Source organism: Pleurodeles waltl, chromosome 3_1, assembly GCF_031143425.1.
Source record: "Pleurodeles waltl isolate 20211129_DDA chromosome 3_1, aPleWal1.hap1.20221129, whole genome shotgun sequence".
Classification (NCBI taxonomy): domain Eukaryota; kingdom Metazoa; phylum Chordata; class Amphibia; order Caudata; family Salamandridae; genus Pleurodeles; species Pleurodeles waltl.
The window spans coordinates 666,860,780-666,880,496 of NC_090440.1; the positions used below are offsets into that span (position 1 = coordinate 666,860,780).

The 19,717-nt window shown below is 43.8% G+C and overlaps 1 long non-coding RNA gene across 1 annotated transcript in view; it reads left to right on the plus strand.

Annotated features, from left to right (window-relative positions):
• Positions 1-4,138: 4,138 nt before the first annotated feature.
• The window catches only part of LOC138284443 (uncharacterized), a 36,279-nt gene continuing 20,700 nt past the window's right edge, over positions 4,139-19,717 (plus strand). The window contains exon 1 of the long non-coding RNA XR_011201395.1: positions 4,139-4,306. This is a non-coding gene — a long non-coding RNA (uncharacterized lncRNA). The remainder of the gene's footprint in view (positions 4,307-19,717) is intronic.

Consider the following 19,717-nt stretch of genomic DNA (forward strand, 5'->3'; position numbering starts at 1 on the left):
ATTTGGAAACTGATTTTGGGGGACCCTTGGGTTCTTCAAACAGTGACAGGTTTCAGACTAGAGTTTTTCAGTACCCCGAAACAAACTCTCTTTCCTACTCCAATGTATTTTTCCCTAGCAGATCTCTCCATTATAGATCAACAAGTGCAATCTCTTATAGACAAGGGAACTGTGGAATTTCCCACTCCCCATCCAGGGGGTTTCATCAGCCCTATTTTTCTGGTCAACAAGAAGGGTGGAGGTCATCGCCTTGTCTTGAATCTCAAAGAATTCAATGGCTGGATTGTATACAGACACTTCAAGATGGAAGGAATTCACATGTTGAGGGATATTCTGTTAGAAGGTGACTGGTTGGTGCGTCTAGATCTAAAAGACGCCTACCTGGCAATTCCTATTTTCGCACCTCACAGATGTTTCCTCCAGTTTCTGTGGAGGGATCATTGCTTGGAGTTCAAAGCATTCCCATTCAGCCTGTCGTCTGCCCCATGGTTCTTCACAAAATTGATGAGACCTGTGGTAGAGTCTCTTCGTGCCATGGGAGTCAGGTTGATAATTTATCTGGACGATATTTTGCTGATGGCTCGGGCCACCCAGACTCTCCTGAGGCATTTGTCGTGAACTATTCAGCTGTTACAGGCTCTGGGATTCATTATCAATGTGCAGAAGTCACTATTGATTCCCACCCAGTTGATAGACTTTCTGGGTTTCCAGATAGACTCAGTGCGAGCCCAGCTCATTCTACCCTCTCCCAAGATTCGCAACATCAAGAGGGAACTGAGGTCGGCTCTGTCCAACCAGACAGTATCTTTGGGAGCCATTGCCAGGATAGTGGGACTCCTGTCCTCCTCTATTCAAGCAATTTTTCCAGCTCCCCTTCATTACCGGGCTTTCCAGAGGTTAAAGATTCAACATCTGCGCAAGGGCCTTTCCTACTCGGAACAGATTCCTTTAACCGAGGAGGTAAGGTCGGAGATTCTATGGTGTTTGAACCATATGGAAGCCTGGAATGGCAGGGCCATATTTGGTTCTCTCCCGGAAGTTGTAATAGAGTCGGACGTCAGTCAGTGGGGCTGGGGAGCACGTTGTGGCTCGATTGCGACGGGGGTCGTTGGTCCCAGACAGAAATGAAGCTTCTCATCAATTGTCTACAACTCCTAGCGGGTTCTTTCGCCATCAAGAGCCTCTTTCCCATGAAGGGAGATTGTTGTATCTTGCTGAGGATGGACAACATATTAGCAGTGAGATACATCAACAAACTGGGGGGTACGCAGTCCAAAATGTTAGCAGAGATAGCAAAGGAGTTTTTGCATTATTGCCTTACTCACCACTTGAGTGTCACAGCAGTGTATCTCCCGGGGGATCAGAACGTCATTGCGGACTGGAACTCCAGGTATTTGAGGGATGCCAGCGATTGGAAACTGAATCTGGATCTCTTTCATCAGATCCTTCTGGAACTGGGTCATTGCAACATAGATCTTTTTGCCTCACGTCTCAATTGTCAGATTCCGATATTTTTCAGTTGGTGCCCAGATCCGATGGCTTGGGCGACAGATGCCTTCCTTCAGGATTGGAGCCCATTTTGGGGTTATGCCTTCCCCCCCCTTGTGATGATCCCCAGAGTATTAGCCCAGGTGAGAAGACAAAAAGTAGAGCTTGTACTTCTAACCCCTCTGTGGAGAGCACAACACTGGTTCCCAGTAGCTCTGCAGTTAGCTTGCTCTCCTCCTCTTCTCATTCCTCCTCGTCTGAATCTTCTGATGAGTCCGGAAGGCCTTCAACATCCCTTGGTTCTGTCGACCCAGCTTTGGTTGATGGCTTGGACGATTTCAGGGTGAGATGGAGCTCCCCAGGCATTTTGCAACAGGCTGCGGACTTCATTAAACAGGCCTGGTCTTCAGGCAAGCATAAGCGGTATGCTTCAGCCTGGCGGAGATAGTCCAGTTGGTGTGATGGACGGAGTATCAATCCCGTGGGGTCGAATATTGACATGATTTTGAAGTTTTTAGCACAACTTGCTAGATGGGGTCTGGCCTATCGTTCTGTGAATAATTTCAGGTCAGCTATTTCTGCAGGTCATTCTCATGTAGAAGGGAAACCAGTAGGTGAACACCCTTTAGTATGTAAGGTGATGAGAGGTATTCGTTTGGCGGCTCCTCCGCAATCTAGATATACTGCCCTTTGGGATGTGGATATCATTTTAAGATTTCTAGATAAATGGCCTTCTAACCGTTATTTGTCTAGGAAACAAATTTCAGCTATGTTACTCTGTCTTATTTCTTGTAATGTGTTTCAGACGTTAGGGCTTTAGATTTGGCGGGTAGAATTTATTCACCGGAAGGAGTTACTTTTAATGTCACCAGGAGAACTAAAACTAATTGCAGGTTGATAACTTATCCTAGGTTTCCTGATAATCAACAATTGTGTGTAGTTCACTGTTTGAAGGATTATGAATTGGCTACTGTGAACACTAGACAAAATGGTAAAGGGCAGGTTTTAATCTCTTTACAAAAACCATTTAATCTGGTTTCAGCTGCCACTTTGGCTAGATGGATGAGGTGGTTGATGAATGAGGCAGGTATTGACACCTCTAAATTTGGAGCTCATTCAGCTAGAGGAGCTATGGCTTCCAAGACTTTTGCTCTTGGGTCTCGTCTGGAAGGCATTATGAGAGAAGCTGATTGGTCTTCAGAATCTACTTTTAGGAAATTCTATCATAAACCAGTAGTTGATGTGGCATCTGTGGTGGTTGGTCAGCTTTAAACAAGCATAATCGGAGCCTCCAGTCCTGACATAGAATAAAAGAATTTCTAGCTTACGCGTCAAGATTTTTCAATTCTATTAAGGACACAGAGGCAAGGATTATCCCACCCATATACTGATATGTCACTTTATGTTTCATTAATGTAAATAATAGCATTCAAAGGATTTTGATATTTCTTATTGTATTTCCCACCCTGGTGTATCTTGACAAAGTATAGATTGCAAGTGGATGTTATATCCAATGAAGATATTACTGGTAACTTTGTATCTCTTCTAAGAACAGATCAGAAGCCTCCGTGAGGTTTTCGAATGTTTCATTTCTTTGCGCTGCACAACTACAGTTCCTGAGCCTCTTGTTCGTGGAGGTGCTGGTTGGTGTTACAACCTGTTCGGGTCGCTGGTAGTTCTGGACCATGATGTTGGACTGCACAGAGTTTTTCCTTGGACTGTTATTCCGTAAGGAGTTTCGTTTTCATTCAGTGTTGGATTCTTATCTATTACAAAGAAAGAGGAAGTGACTGTCCAGGTCATGGCTTTGATGGAGAGAGGTCCTGTGTTGATTGGACCATGTGACTGTTGCTATGCTTCATGGGTATTAAAGTTTTTTGTTAATTGTTATTTTATTGGCTGCTGTTTGGAACAGTAAAAGAAAGAGAAAGCATAATCCTCGCCTCCCTGTCCTTAATAGAATTGAAAATTCTTGACATAAACTAGAATTTTTTTTACTTGTGACCACTGGGTAAAAAAAGAGAGGGCTGAAGTTAATGCTCAAATCCACTAAAACACCTTTGGGATTATAGGAGGCGTATTGACAAAGGGAGTTATTTGGCAGTAAGGAGTGAGGCACAAAAGTGAGATTTATGGGATTATTAGGTGCGGTGCGGTTAGATGTAACTGCAGATGTAATCGAAGCATGGTTACATACTCGGGAAGCCCTTATCTTACATCTGTGCAACTACTTTAGGAATACACACATTGCGTAACCGCCTCTTCCCTAAAGTCAGCGGGTGGACGGTTCCCGAAGGTTTCCAACGGTAACCTCTGGCTGTCCCTGCGGCCCCGCCCTCCCGAGCAGCCAATCAGGGCTTGAGGGTGTAGTCGCAGTGCGGGGCTTGACGCTCTTCTAGAATTAGACTTTGCCCGGTCCCGCTGCTCGGTTCTGCTCGCGCTCAGCGTTAAAGTGCACGTGAACCAACTACAGCAACGCGGCCGTGGTCCCCCCGTACCCCGAGAGCTGCTGCCTGACACAGTGCCTTCGACCATGCTGCCCGTCGTTCGCTCCCTCGGGCTCCTGAGGAGTGCAACCCGCCGCCCGTTTCTTCAGAGAGCTCATATCTCTGCCAAGCCCGCCAAGGAGGTCGTGACCCCCGCGGTGAGTACACCAGCCCAGCAGGTGGTGCTGGGGCGGGGGGTCAAGGTGATCCTAAAATAAGCTTTTGAGACAGAAGATGGGTTTGACGTGCGGAGGAGTGCGGGTTATTTTGGGATGGAACAAGTAGCGCAAAAAAGGAAAAGAACGTAAAGATGCCTTTTTAACTCCTAATTAGTAAGTAGCCTTCATCCTAAAGTGACTTTTGCCTTGTATGTACCTGACATGGGGCTGTTGCATTTTGCGGGTTCATTCCTGATATATCCCGTGTTTATGTACTGTGAGCTGGCCACTCCTATGCTCCAAATGGCTCTCAGAGGCCCATCGCTCGGATGTGATGGGGTCTTGTGTGGGGGGGGGCTTCCCCTGGAGTTCAGGTGAGCCTTTCAGTAGGACTTGCGCTATTGTACCCCCAACATCTGAGGCGAGAACTATGAACTTTAATTAAATCACAAGGTCATTGTCAGGGTCGCCGAAGAAGGTCAACGTGGCGACAAATATACTTTTTTCTCTAAGTGATTTGCCTGCATTTCCGCCTTGATCGAGTGGACAAGGAGGAAAAGAGTGGGGGTGTCAGGTCAATTTCGTTCTTAAGTGATCAGTGACAAAAGTATATTCAACACAGTAAGCAAGTGCGGGTAAAACTCGTGTTGGGTTTTGCCGACGAAACGTAATATAATGACTGTTTAAACCGGCAGCAGGTGCACTTTGCTCACTAGCGACGAGCGTTGCGGTTACACCCAGACGGGAAAAGCGCACTGGGCAGCCGGCCGAGAGAGCCGCGTGGGACAGCTGCGGCGCCTCTCCTGCAGTCACATGCCGCATACAGAACCGGAAGAACACATTTGATAAGGGGTGGCGTGTTGTGTGCTAACGCATCCTCGAGGTCACATATCGAGTGCGTGGAAAACACAAGGCGGCAGGATGTGCCTGTGCCTTTTTATGGGCATTATGATATGCGTTGAAGACTTCTGAATAACAGTGGCCGGAGCTTGATAGCGCTTCGAGCTGCAGACTTTCACGTGGCATTGTCTTAACTTTTTTATTTCTTTATAGTGCGCTATGGTTCGTTATGGACGGCCCCTTAGCGCTATTGGATAACATCGGGGCATGTATCTTTAACTAAATGAGCGAGACTGGAGTGTTGTTCTTTGTTGCGAGCACTCCCAAAGTTGGGGCTCCGAACGGAGTATTTATTGGCACTTGGCTTTGCTTACTAGTGTGTTTGTGTGTCTTCCTGTTGTAAGTAGACAGTTGTCTCCTGATTTGGAGTCATGAATGTGCGTATTTTTTTACACTAGTTGATTAGCTGAGGTCGTAGGGGTGTCGAGGCGGTGCTGGGTACTTCGTCCTGTAAAATACACAACGCCCTGTATAACAATCCTCTCTAAGATAATATGGAATCGACGTGCTAGATGTTGCCTATTGTTCGTCGGTGACACTATTGTTTTCCAAATGCGTGCCTCCTGGGGCGCAACCAAGGGTCACTGCGCACCTGTGAGTGAGCATTTCCTCACTGTTTATTTTGGGCTGGGTTTTTTTATAGTTACATCTCTGCGGGGCCATGGCGCTGCTTCCTAGTAGCACGTACCAGGAAGAGGCAGAAGGCAATGTTATCGTACAAAAGCCAGAGCGCAGAAACGTCGTTCATAGGGGAACGTGGGGGTTCTTTTTCTCTGACGATTTCGGTCTGTCAACGCACCGCACTCACCACAGCATAGTCAAAGGACCACATGAAGTATGATCAATGCACCCCATAAGCAACGGGCCTATTATTGTAGTTCAGGGATCACAAATCCTGCCAATGCACCTCAGTCTTGCTCCTTCATTGCGCGTCGTTCCCGTTATGTACATGGTTGAGGGACCACAAAGAACTCGCAGAATGCGATTCGACCCTGTCGTACAGGAACATTCGTTTCTAGTTTATGGCCCACATATCCTTCAAGGAACTTCACTTTTTATGTGCAACAAACCTGCTAGTCGAACTGTACGTGTACGGCACATCCGAATCAGGTCTGCAAGGTACCCTTAACCTACACCACAACATGCAAGTCCCGCTGCTTTAGAAGCGTATCCAGCACTTGGCTCTGTTAATCGCAACATGCAGCATATCTGATGTGGTGATGCTCGGGCCACGTTGTCAGCGTCTATGTTTTAGGCTGTACAGAGTGAAGTATTCCCCACTCTCGGATGTATTTACTACTCCAACATTGAGAACTAGGTGTAACCCTGTCCAGAAAAGCCACACGTGACTTTAAACACTGCCGCACAAATTCAATAGTGGGGCCGCGGCACTCCCCAAAGATGAATCTCAATCTTGACCCTTAGCACTCATGCTAGTCTAGGGTGACCATGCGTCCCGGATTTGCCGGGATAGTCCTGGTTTTCACTTGCTGTCCCGGCAGCTTTTGGCAATTTGGTTTACGTCCCGGTTTTTAGAGAGGTTAGACTGAAAGAGTGAGACACGCAATTCTGCTAATGCGCATCCATCTCTACCAGCACCACTATGCTCACAGCCCAGTGGTGCGTCGCCTCTAACAACCACTCTCCCGTCCTTCTCCTGCTTCCCTCGAGGAAGAGAACATCACTAGCTGCGGCCTGGGGGAGGGCGTGTTTCAAAGATAGCTTTACATGCCCGTGGATCGCGTTTCATTTGAGTGGCAGAAAAACAAGCAGTTAATCAGTAACTGCGCCGCGGGGCTAATGCATGCTGGGAGCATGTATTGCTCGCCAGTACAGTACGATTTTGCAAGGTCATTCGAGGCAAAGCCACCTTGTTAATGTTAAGAGCTTCTGCCACCATTTCAGATTCGAGCCCAGACAGGATCCGTATGACCTGAACGCGCCCTTTTTATTTTTAATTATCACCGACTGGTCCACAAGTGAGTCCAGGGAATACCGAACATTGGACGACCCGAGACAAACGATATCAACCTGGCTCTTGTGGCGGAAATGAACGCGGGGCCTAAATGACCTAGGACAGACCCAGATTGACGTGAATAGGCCCGGCCACCACTAGGCAGGGTAAACCAACGTCCACAACGGAGATTAATTGTACCCAGATCATAATCCACACTGCATGGTGCTGTGAAGTTTAACACGAGAATGCGATGATTTTGAGGCAAATGTTATTGCTAGGGTCACTCAAAGCCCTGTGTTGGCATCCTAAGTGTGAATAAAGTGCTTCCTATGTGTGAATACATTTTTTTTTTTTTTAAAGCAGACTTGAGTGATCAGTGGTCGCCACGCCTTCTAGGGTTGGCTACCGCGAAGGTGCATTGGTACCTAATAATAACTGTGCCTCTTTCCTTTGCATTTTAATTGCAGCATATAGTGCGTCCAGCATAGAGATTGGGTCAAAACAAGTACACGGGCGTTAACTATAGGAACATACACATTTTCGAACCAAACAGGTGAGGTGAGCAGGTGTATGGTATCTTATGCCCATTTCTTAGCTACTTTTGGCATCAAACACGTTGACGGATAAAACATCAGTATTTAAACACTCCCAGGGTTGGACTGGGACAAAAAAATAGGCAAGGACACCAAAATAAAAGGAGCCACCATTTACACAGATGGCTTAAAAAAAAAAATTGGGCCATATTTGCAAACAGGCCTGGTTTGAATTTGTAAAGACACATGGTAGGGGTATTCTGCAAAGTATGAGAGGGTACATGCATTTGTGTTTGCTGCAGGCAGTGTCTGTGGTAGGGAAATCAACAGTAAAAACTGGACACCTGCCCACAAACTGTTTTTAAAAAAGTGTCCCTCACTCTTGTGTCACATTTCAGACGCCCATTAGTTGGCTTTCTTGTCAATCTTATTTGCTCGCTTCTTATTCAATAGCTTTCTTACTGTGATTCCATGCCCTTTAACATAGCTCTTCTTCTTTACAGTTCTTTTGATTGAATGACTTGTTTTCTACTGCTTGCATTAAGGGAACTCATTTTTAGGTCAAAGCCTACCAGACAGCACAGCTATCTGGTTTGGTTACATCTTCTTGTGGGGATTCTGAAAGCTTCCCTGAGAATACATTTTGCTCATTGCTTTCTTTTGGCTTAGTGAGTGGTAACTCAGTTGCTTGCTTTGTTTTTTGCTGGCTTTGTTTACTTTAGACTGTCCGGCTTTGTGTGCTTTCACATAAGCATCTATTGTTTACTGTATCCTTCAGAGTTCTCACTTTCTGTAAACAGGCTTTTAAATCGTGTTCTTATCTTGTTACATTTGCTGGGCACTTTAAAAATAGAGGTCACATGTCATGCTCTGTCTTAAACGAGGAAGTGTGGCGTTTACCTTTCTCCTATTTAAAGTGAGAGAATTTCTGTGACAATCCTGTTGAGTACCCATGTAAGAGGAGAGGACGTAGGAAGTTTTTTCTATTAACTGTGCTGATGTTTTCAGAATTAGGAAAGTACAAATGAAGCACATCTTTTGTAGTTCTGAAATGTGATGAAAACAATTTTTTTAATATGGTCAAAACACCTCAATATACTGGATGATATTTCCAGATATTAGCATTTGTGTGAAGTAAAACTGTATATTGGTGCACATGTAATGATCATTTCTATTGAAAAATGTTGTCTGTAATGGCACAGTGCCCTCACGTCATGCATACTCCACACCACTCCACTTTACACCAGTCCATTCTACATCTCTCTACTCAGTGCCCTTCCACTCTACACCACACATTTCTACGACACTCCTCTCTAAGACACACTGCAACACAAAATGCCCTTCTACTCTACGCAATTCGCTCCATGACTTTATCCACCATTCACTCCTCACTACTGAACTCCAGTCCAGTCTACCACACACCATTCCAATTTCCACACTAAACCACTCTAATCTACTCTGCCCACTCAAGTCTACCCCCACATACCTGCTCCTATCTAATCTATCCCACAATAATCTACCCTGCCACAGTCTACCATCCCAATCTCCTATACCCCACTCCAGTCTACTGTACCCTACCCCACTTCACTCCACGCCACTGTTAGCCATGCTGAACAGCAGCCACACTCCTGTACAACATCACTAAAACAGATTGCCAAAGCCAGTAGCTCTCTCATAGGTGAGCCCTTTTGTGTTTGCCTGTTTGTTTCTGTTAGGACTCCATAGAAGTATTAGTGTTTTCTTGCTCCCATATCTGTATGAGCACTCGGCTCTCTCACCCTGCCGGCTCACTTATTGCTACTTCCATCCCTCCCAGTCCTGCTCAGCTTCTTTTTATAACCTTCCTGAACTGCTCTCCTGCTTGACCCTTATTCTTTTTCTAAATGCTCTTTCATGCACTATTGCATTTATTTATTTTCATGTATAACTCCAAAGGCTTCAACCATCTTTGAACTGCAAATTGAAAAGACAACACGGGTACTGTGTTATGATGTATGCATGCATTATGCTGTCATCAGGCAGATGTATCCATGAGGGTGCATCCTCACACATGCAAGCATAAACAGTCCGACTTTTTTCTTTTTGCTGATGTAGGTACTTTTAATGTCCACCACTTCAATGTGGTGGACAAACTACGTATAGGTTGTCTAGATTTTCTAGCGACATATAGGTTTTGTGTATGGTGTGGTGTGCTGTTGTGTTCTTCTTTTTTTTTTTTTTTTTTTTTTTTTTTTTTTTTTTTTTTTTTTTTTTTTTGCGGTCGTAGTCTTACACTAACCGCCCCAGCCCCACTTTCACCAATGACATAGTCAATGTGCAAACACAAATTAGAAAAACAGTTGTACTGCACCAAAACACACAGCAGTATGTGAGCGAGATGCTTTTCAGGTAACAGTCAATTCCATGATACATTACAGGAGTAATTAGTAGTACATCCAAACTTTCTTTCATTAAGGAATAACATACCCAAGAGCACTAGAAAAAAAAGGGTACATTTTAAAGACTTATTTTAAATCAAAATCCTAGCCTAGCGCACATGATAAGAATTGTAACTACAATGAAGGCAATTAAAATGTCTGTAGCTGTGGTCATCAAAAACATAAATAGAAGGAACAACTCCTCCACGATTACTATTTATTTTCTCATGGACGTTGGTGTTCACTTTTATTTCTCTGACTGCAAAGTTAGAAAATTTTGTTAAGTGAACTGTGACAATCGTGCAGGGATTGTGAAAGGAAATGCCTTAGGATGCCAGTCTTTTTCCTAACACACTTGGGAGTACATTGTAAATCAACTGTGCACATATTTCAAAATATATCAGCTGTTAGGATAACTCATTTTGGAAATGGAAAGTGAACTGTGATGGAAATAACATAATAATCAGAGCAAAACTTATAAGTGATGTGTGAGCTGAAACACGATTTACACACGTTATCGTTTGCATGCTATGCAGTTGTATCAGTAAAACAGCAGGTCAGATGGAAATGTCATATAAATGGAAAATGTGGCGTCTGTAAATCTGTGTGCTACCACTACATTCTTTATTAATATATTTGTGACCGTGTGCTCCAAAATGAATCACTGGCTATATATCAAGCCCAGGCATGGCTCACTTGCTGTACTTGTTCGTTGTATGATGCTTGGATTTTTCATAATTCTTATGACTTCAGTAATGTCACATTGATGGCAGCCGACCCCCAACTCAGAAAAATGTGTCACGCTCAGACTGCAAAGCCAGAAATGCAGTCAGCTCGCAGCTCACACTTGTGTTTTTGGTCATGATATAAAGTGCTTCTTATTGGCTGATCTATAAGGCGGGATAAACAGCCGAAGACTCGTGCACACTACTTCTGCCAGCCCTTGAATGCTTTACCTCAGTGCTCAGCCCAGCATTGAGCAGCAGCGTCAGTGGTCTGTCTTAGCCAGTACTTCTGTACTTTAAGACCCAACTTCTTCAATCTCTTGAAGTGGCAGAGCGTGACACACTTGCAGGCGCCTCTGTGTGAGACTCCTGTGGTATCCAGCTAAATTACACCACTTCATTGGGAGGAGAAGTACTGAAAGTGGTCGTTTTTAATCATTCACCAAGAAACATTCCAGCCTACCCCACCCAGTTTACAATGCAAGAAGGGGTGGAATGGACCAGACTTCAAAGGACCGATGTTCTGTCTGTCCTCCTTTAATAATGGCACAGAGTTCAAAGCACATTTCACTGGATAGACCATCACTCAATTTAAGATATTGTTTAACTTTTGCACATGGGCCCTTAATTGTAATCCAAGTTGGGGTGCAGCTTGCTGCCAATATCGGCACTCTAAGTTTTAATGACACCGTTTTTGACTTGGTATCCCTATCTAGGGACCTAGCTTTAGTTACAGTGGGATTCTGGCCTTTGGTCAGCAGATGGCCTTCAGTCGTCTTGGAAAGTGATGCCTCCCAAAAGCTAGGGAACTGAAGTAAGCAAACTATTTGGGAACTTGACCGTCGTTGCTAATTAGCGTCTTTTTCTAGCTATACAGCTCAAATGGCATAAGTGAAACTGCTGTGCTTCCTTCATCTCTTTTATTTGTTATGTAGCGGGCAGCTGGTGCGGTCGCTCAGAGTAGGATGAACTGGCTCTGGATCTCCGAACACCCAGGTGGCCCAGCCACTGCTGAAGGACATAGATTCCAGCTAGAAGTCCGTAGTTGGTGACTGGTTTTAGGAACGAGGGGGAAGGAGTGCCGGAGGGGTGAAGGTCCATCTATGATGAGTACTGTATTACATATAAGCACAATGCCTTAAACTGGTGCTGCACCGTGGCAGGTAAAGATCCAGGGCAGTGTAGATGCAACATCAAGGCCAGACCAGGTATAGAATTGAGATCATTTACAGCACTGAAATAGCCAGGGCATACCTGTCTTTTTAAGTATGATGAGTGGAGGCAGTACAATTGTGCAGGCCAAGTCCTAAATCCATCTGGCCTATTCTGGTCACTCCTTGGTTAGTTACAACTCTTAATTTAGGTTCAGCACCAAGCAGAAAGACAGCACTAGCCCAACACTGAGATCGGAGTATCAGGCAAAAATAGCTAGCTAGGGGACCTCTCCCAAGGTACAGAACTTGATTGCAGACTTTATACGAGTGTGCAATATTCAGGTCATAAGTCTGGCTATTGGTTGGCCTGCTAAGCCACTCCTTCTGAAGTGGATATAATGAAGGCCTCAGTGTTGGGTAAGACTAAGTAATTCTGTTATTTGCTGTGACACAATGCTGCATGACTATTTTTGTGTCTTAAACACTTGATGTGAGCATTGGTCCCACGTGTTCATATAAAAAAAAAAGATATATATATATATATATGTGTGTGTGTATGTATGTGTGTGTGTGTGTATATATATATATATATATATATATATATATATATATATATATATATATATATATGTATGTGTATATGTTCCATTCTACCAAAACTGACATCCAAGATGCTTGTTTGTGTGTGTGTTTTTTTTTTTTTTTTTTTTTTCTTTATTTTTGGCACCTCACCAACCTTCTGCTGTGTGGAGGTGGGCGAGTCAACAAATTAACAGGGAGAGACGACTGCCTCTCTTGGTGAGCACATGCAGTCTTTAAAATATTTGTGTCTAAATCATGCACCAGAGATGATCAAATATGACATTGACTCCTAAATTCATTTATTAAAAGTGAGTTTTTAAACCTAAACTGAGGATTCATCACGCACCCACCCTGATGACCGTGCTATTAGTCAACAAAGGGTCAAGTCAGGGGTCATGTGTATCCTAATGTGGGCTGGATTCTTATGATGCATGGAACAAAAGTTTTTAGTGTAGCAAACTTGTGTGTTTTTTTTTTTTTTGTGTACAGCACGCATGCTGAATGGACATATTTGAAGGTGCTCTCACAAATGGAAATGAAGAAGAGTCTCGGAGAAATAAAATATTTACCTATGATGAGACAAGTTATGGGCCCAGAGCTTTACAGTTAGGTTGAGTAGAACAACTTACTAGACTTGCACGTTTGGTAACATTTTAATGATTTTTCAAGGTCTTCGTAAGCGTTCAGATAAAATATGGACATAAACTTGCATATCACATTGTAAAACATAATATAAAGTAACCGTATGTCATGTTAATTCCACATTCATATTTTAAGTGATTTGATATATTTAACTTGAGCAGCGTATTAACCGGAATAGAAGATGTTCCATTGCCAACAGTTGATGTCCATCTCTTATAATGCGGTGGACATGAATAGTTCATCCACCATACTGGCAAAGAAAATCCTTCAATCCGAGCTCCAGAAGTGTTTTAAAAAAAAAAAAAAAAACAGTTGAGAACACGAGGGCCAAGTTTTCCTCAGATCCTGGATTTTCATTCATTTTTATTTTTTGCTTAGACACAAAACGCACTGTCGTCCCAGTAACAAATGTGAAAGGGGACAGTGCCATTATGTGTGGTCTATTTTCACTTTCAGCAGTGCTTTGGAGGGTTGCGGGGCATAACTTTTGTCACAAGCACCACTCTGTGTTGGAGATATACCACATGAAGGGGGGGAGGGGTGTGTCCCTTCTCCAGGGTTACTTCTCCTTAGTGTATTTCTACCTGGGAATTGCTCCAGGACCATGATTTACCCCCCAAAAAGCAGTGATCTAAAAAGAGACAGGGAAAATCAACTCTCCCTTCAATCCGAATGAAAAGGAAACTTGCTTTCCAAGAGAAAGACAAACAGCCACAAGCAAAGGTGGCAAGACAAGTAACTCTGCCACCATCACCACATCGCTCACCACAACCATCACCATTGGCCACTCTACCAATGATGCAGTCCCTAACGCATACAGGGATGAGCCAAGATGATCCTGACGCATGGGATCTTTATGATGCGCCTGTATCAGATAACAGTCCCGACTGCTACCCAGCGAGACCATCACCACCTGAGGACAGTACTGCTTACACACAGGTGGTGTCCAGAGCAGCCGCATTTCACAATGTCACCCCGCACGCAGAACCAATTGAAGATGACTTTTTGTTTAATACTCTGTCGTCCACACAGTCAATACCAGAGTCTTCCTATCTTACCGGGAATGTTGAAACACTCCAAACAAGTATTTCAAGAGCCTGTGAAAGGCCGAGCCATCACTCCAAGGGTGGAGGAAAAAGTACAAACCACCACCAACAGACCCTGTGTACATCACGCAGCAATTAACGCCGGACTCAGTTGTAGTATGTGCAGCTCGCAAAAGGGCGAACTCACACACCTCGGGAGATGCACCACCACCGGACAAGGAAAGTCGCAAGTTCGACACAGCGGGGAAAAGGGTTGCGGCACAAGCAGCCAACCAATGGCGCATTGCCAATTCACAGGCCTTGCTATCAAGATACGATAGAGCTCATTGGGACGAAATGCAATACTTCATAGAGCATCTACCCAAAGAGTTCCAAAAGCGTGCGCAACAAGTGGTGGAAGAAGGCCAGAGTACCTCTAATAACCAGATACGGTCGGCAATGGATGCAGCAGACACAGCTGCAAGAACTGTAAATACAGCGGTCACCATACGGAGACACGCATGGCTACGCACCTCAGGATTCAAGCCAGAAATTCAACAGGCGGTGCTGAATATGCCTTTTAACGGACAGCAGTTGTTTGGGCCGGAAGTGGACACTGCTATAGAGAAACTTAAAAAGGACACAGATACGGCCAAGGCCATGGGCGCACTCTACTCCCCACAGGGCAGAGGCACATTTCGAAAAACACAGTTTAGAGGGGGGTTTCGGGGACAGAGCACAGAACCCCCAACCTCACAAACAAGGCCCACATACCAGAGCCAGTATCAGAGGGGAAGTTTTCGGGGACAATACAGAGGGGGACAGTTCCCTAAAACTAGAGGAAAGGTCCAAAGTCCCAAGACCCCGCAAAATAAACAGTGACTTTGGTGTCACAAATCCCCAACACATAACACCAGTGGGGGGGAGACTAACACATTTTTACCAAAACTGGGAGGAAATAACAACAGACACATGGGTCCTAGCCATTATCCAACATGGTTATTGCATAGAATTCCTACAATTCCCTCCAAATGTGCCACCGAAAACACACAACATGTCCAAACAACACCTGGATCTATTACAGCTGGAGGTCCAAGCGTTGTTGCAAAAAGATGCAATAGAACTAGTACCAAATCATCAGAAAGGAACGGGTGTTTACTCCCTGTACTTTCTCATACCCAAAAAAGACAAAACTCTAAGACCCATCTTAGATCTCAGAACCTTAAATCTTTACATCAAATCAGATCACTTTCACATGGTGACACTGCAAGACGTGATCCCATTGCTCAAACAACAAGACTACATGACAACATTAGACCTCAAGGATGCGTATTTCCATATACCCATACATCCTTCCCACAGAAAATACTTAAGGTTTGTAATCCAAAGGGTACATTACCAGTTCAAAGTGTTGCCATTCGGAATAACAACAGCGCCAAGAGTTTTTACAAAATGCCTTGCCGTAGTGGCAGCCCATATCAGAAGACAGCAAATACATGTGTTCCCGTATCTAGACGATTGGTTAATCAAAACCAATACGCAAGAACGGTGTTCACAACACACAAAGTATGTTATAGAAACCCTTCACAAGCTAGGGTTCTCACTCAACTGCAAAAAATCACACCTACAGCCGTGTCAAATACAACAGTACTTAGGAGCAACAATCAACACAAAAAAAGGGATTGCCACTCCAAGTCCACAAAGGGTACAGGCATTCCAAAACGTAATACAGGCCATGCACCCAAACCAAAGGTTCCATGTAAAATTAGTAATGAAACAACTAGGCATCATGTCCTCATGCATAGCCATTGTCCCAAACGCAAGATTACACATGTGGCCCTTACAACAGTGCCTAGCATCACAATGGTCACAAGCACAGGGTCAGCTTCAAGATCTAGTGTTGATAGACCGCCAAACACACCTCTCGCTTCAATGGTGGAATACTATAAATTTAAACAAAGGGCGGCCTTTCCAAGACCCAGTGCCTCAATACGTGATCACAACGGATGCTTCCATGGTAGGGTGGGGAGCACACCTCAACCAACACCGCATCCAAGGACAATGGGACACTCACAGAGACAGCTTCATATAAATCACTTAGAACTACTAGCAGTATTTCTAGCGTTGAAAGCATTTCAACCACTAATAACCCACACACACCTTCTTGTCAAAACAGACAACATGACAACAATGTATTATCTGAACAAACAGGGAGGGACACACAACACAATTGTGTCTCTTAGCTCAAAAGATATGGCATTGGGCGATTCACAACCACATTCGCCCAATAGCGCAGTTCATACCAGGAATTCAAAATCAGTTAGCCGACAATCTCTCTCGGGATCACCAACAGATCCACGAATGGGGAAATTCATCCCCAAATACTAAAAACTTACTTCCAAAGATGGGGAACACCGCAAATAGACCTATTTGCAACAAAAGAAAATGCAAAATGGCAAAACTTCGCATCCAGGTAACCACATGCTCACTCTCAAGGCAATGCGTTATGGATGAGTTGGTCAGGGATATTTGCATACGCTTTTCCCCCTCTCCCACTCCTTCCGTATCGAGTAAACAAATTGAGTCCAAACAAACTCATACTGATAGCACCAACTTGGGCACAACAACCTTGGTACACAACACTACTAGACCTATTAGTAGTGCCTCATATCAAACTGCCAAACAGACCAGATCTGTTAACTCAACACAAACAACAGATCAGACACCCGAATCCAGCATCGCTCAATCTAGCAATTTGGCTCCTGAGATATTAGAATTCGGACACCTAGACCTTACACAAGAATGCATGGAGGTCATAAAACAAGCTAGGAAACCAACCACAATACATTGCTACGCAAATAAGTGGAAAATATTTGTTTATTACTGCCATAATAATCAAATTCAACCATTACACGCATCTGCTAAAAACATTGTACGCTACCTACTACACTTACAAAAGTCCAAGTTAGCTTTTTCATCCATTAAAATACAGGGAGTGCAGAATTATTAGGCAAGTTGTATTTTTGAGGATTAATTTTATTATTGAACAACAACCATGTTCTCAATGAACCCAAAAAACTCATTAATATCAAAGCTGAATATTTTTGGAAGTAGTTTTTAGTTTGTTTTTAGTTTTAGCTATGTTAGGGGGATATCTGTGTGTGCAGGTGACTATTACTGTGCATAATTATTAGGCAACTTAACAAAAAAAATATATACCCATTTCAATGATTTATTATTACCAGTGAAACAAATATACATTTCTGACATTCAAAAACAAAACAAAAACAAATCAGTGACCAATATAGCCACCTTTCTTTGCAAGGACACTCAAAAGCCTGCCATCCATGGATTCTGTCAGTGTTTTGATCTGTTCACCATCAACATTGCGTGCAGCAGCAACCACAGCCTCCCAGACACTGTTCAGAGAGGTGTACTGTTTTCCCTCCTTGTAAATCTCACATTTGATGATGGACCACAGGTTCTCAATGGGGTTCAGATCAGGTGAACAAGGAGGCCATGTCATTAGATTTCCTTCTTTTATACCCTTTCTTGCCAGCCACGCTGTGGAGTACTTGGACGCGTGTGATGGAGCATTGTCCTGCATGAAAATCATGTTTTTCTTGAAGGATGCAGACTTCTTCCTGTACCACTGCTTGAAGAAGGTGTCTTCCAGGAACTGGCAGTAGGACTGGGAGTTGAGCTTGACTCCATCCTCAACCCGAAAAGGCCCCACAAGCTCATCTTTGATGATACCAGCCCAAACCAGTACTCCACCTCCACCTTGCTGGCGTCTGAGTCGGACTGGAGCTCTCTGCCCTTTACCAATCCAGCCACGGGCCCATCCATCTGGCCCATCAAGACTCACTCTCATTTCATCAGTCCATAAAACCTTAGAAAAATCAGTCTTGAGATATTTCTTGGCCCAGTCTTGACGTTTCAGCTTGTGTGTCTTGTTCAGTGGTGGTCGTCTTTCAGCCTTTCTTACCTTGGCCATGTCTCTGAGTATTGCACACCTTGTGCTTTTGGGCACTCCAGTGATGTTGCAGCTCTGAAATATGGCCAAACTGGTGGCAAGTGGCATCGTGGCAGCTGCACGCTTGACTTTTCTCAGTTCATGGGCAGTTATTTTGCGCCTTGGTTTTTCCACACGCTTCTTGCGACCCTGTTGACTATTTTGAATGAAACGCTTGATTGTTCGATGATCACGCTTCAGAAGCTTTGCAATTTTAAGAGTGCTGCATCCCTCTGAAAGATATCTCACTATTTTTGACTTTTCTGAGCCTGTCAAATCCTTCTTTTGACCCATTTTGCCAAAGGAAAGGAAGTTGCCTAATAATTATGCACACCTGATATAGGGTGTTGATGTCATTAGACCACACCCCTTCTCATTACAGAGATGCACATCACCTAATATGCTTAATTGGTAGTAGGCTTTCGAGCCTATACAGCTTGGAGTAAGACAACATGCATAAAGAGGATGATGTGGTCAAAATACTCATTTGCCTAATAATTCTGCACCCCCTGTACATCTGACTGCAATTTCGGCTTATCTGCAAATTACGCATTCAACTTCATTATTCAGAATCCCAGTCATAAAAGCATTCATGGAGGGTCTGAAAAGGATTATCCCACCAAGAACACCACCAGTTCTTCGTGGAACCTCAACATCGTATTAACACGGGTCCACCATTTGAACTCATGCACTCATGTGAGATACAGTACTTAAAATGGAAAGTAGCCTTTCTAATAGCTATCACATCTCTCAGAAGAGTAAGTGAAATACAAGCATTTACCATACAAGAACTCTTTATACAAATACACAAACATAAAGTAGTTCTACGCACAGATCCAAAATTCTTACCTAAAGTCATTTCACCGTTCCACTTAAATCAAACCGTGGAACTCCCAGTGTTCTTTCCAGAACCAGATTCTGTAGCTGAGAGAGCATTACATACATTAGACATCAAAAGGGCACTAATGTACTACATTGATAGAACCAAACAAATTCGCAAAACAATTGTTTGTTGCTTTCCAAAAACCTCATACAGGGAATACAATATCCAAACAAGGCATTGCCAGATGGATAGTTAAATGTATTCAAACCTGTTATATAAAAGCAAAAAGAGAACTGCCTATTACACCAAAGGCACACTCCACTAGAAAGAAAGGTGCCACCATGGCTTTTCTAGGAAACATACCAATGACTGAAATCTGTAAGGCAGCCACATGGTCTACGCCTCATACATTTACCAAGCATTACTGCGTGGATGTGTTAACAACACAACAAGCCACAGTAGGACAAGCAGTATTAAGAACATTATTTCAAGCAACTTCAACCCCTACAGGCTAAACCCCCGCTTTTGGGGAGATAACTGCTTACTAGTCTATGCACAGCATGTGTATCTGCAGCTACACATGCCATTGAACAGAAAATGTACACTGGGTAAGTGACATCTGTTCGTGGCATGAGACGCTGCAGATTCACATGCGCCCTCCCACTTCCCCGGGAGCCTGTAGCCGTTCGAAGTTGACAATTTTTTTTTTTTTAAAACTTGTACATTTGTAAATCTGTAAATAGATCACTTTTAGTCACATTATGTACATACATACTCCATTGCATGGGCACTATTACTATATACACACTCCT